Source organism: Orycteropus afer, unplaced genomic scaffold (genome assembly GCF_000298275.1).
Source record: "Orycteropus afer afer isolate SDZICR_OR568_19922 unplaced genomic scaffold, OryAfe1.0 scaffold00393, whole genome shotgun sequence".
Taxonomy (NCBI): domain Eukaryota; kingdom Metazoa; phylum Chordata; class Mammalia; order Tubulidentata; family Orycteropodidae; genus Orycteropus; species Orycteropus afer.
In genome coordinates this window covers 2216168-2217301 of record NW_006921980.1, presented here as the reverse complement: position 1 = coordinate 2217301, position 1134 = coordinate 2216168, and positions in this window count along the sequence as shown.

Below are 1134 nucleotides of genomic sequence, written 5' to 3'. Positions count from 1 at the left end.
TGCATCTCTCCATAACTTCCTTTTCCTTAGTGGTATTGTGCCAGTCACTCACTTTTAGTATCTTGTCTTTCCCTTCACCCAAATCAATAGGTGTCTCTTGCCTAGCTAGCCTAGAAGCTTTTTTTCCTTCCCTCCCATCCCTGGTCACCAACAAAGAAAGATTCCTTCCATGTGTAAACCTTTCCTTAGCTTTTTACAATAGTGAACTCATGTAATATTTGTCCTTTTGTGATTAACTTATTTCACTCAGCATAATGTCCTCCAGTTTCATCCATGTTATGCAGTGTTTCACAGATTCTACATTATTCTTTGGTGTTGCATAGTGTTCCGTTGTGTGCGTATATAACGTAGTTTGGTTATCCATTCATCCATTGATGTGTTGTTTCTATCTCTTCGTTCTTGGAGAATAGTGCTGTGATGAACATGGGTGTGCATATATCTATTCATGTCCCAGCTCTCACTTCTTTAGCATGTATTGCTGGTAGTGGAATTGATGGATCAAATGGTATTTCTATTTCCAACTTTCTAAGGAAGCACCATACTGTTTTCCACAGTGATTGTACCATTTTACAGTCCCACCAGCCATGTAGAATTCTAATCTTTCCACACCCTTGCCAACATTTATTTTCTGTCTTGTTGAACTTTGCTGTTATTGCTGGGGTCAGATGATCTCTCATTATTGTTTTGATTTGCATATCTCTGTGGTTAATGATCACAAGCATTTCTTCATGTTTTTATTGGCCACCTGAATATCTTCTTTGGTGAAGTGTTTGTTCATATCCTCCGCCTTTTTTCAAATTAGATTGTTTGTCTTTTTGATGTTGAGGTGAATTGTCTCAACCTCTTAAAAACAATAAATAAATCAATCTTTAGAAAGCATTATTCCTGTTCCTTAGCCGCAGCCAACCACCCCAAGGGGGTGAGTAGTTGAACCTGTGTGCTCAGGACCATGATCGCAGGGGACGTCAAGCTCAATTGACATAACATACTACCCAAAAACATTGTTCTACATCCTGCTTTGGTGAGTAATAACTGGAGTCATAAAAGCTTGCAAGCAGGGGCAAGATGGTGGACTAGGCAGAAGGATTGCACAGACCCTCTTCAACAAAGAAAAGGGAAACCAATTAACACAGA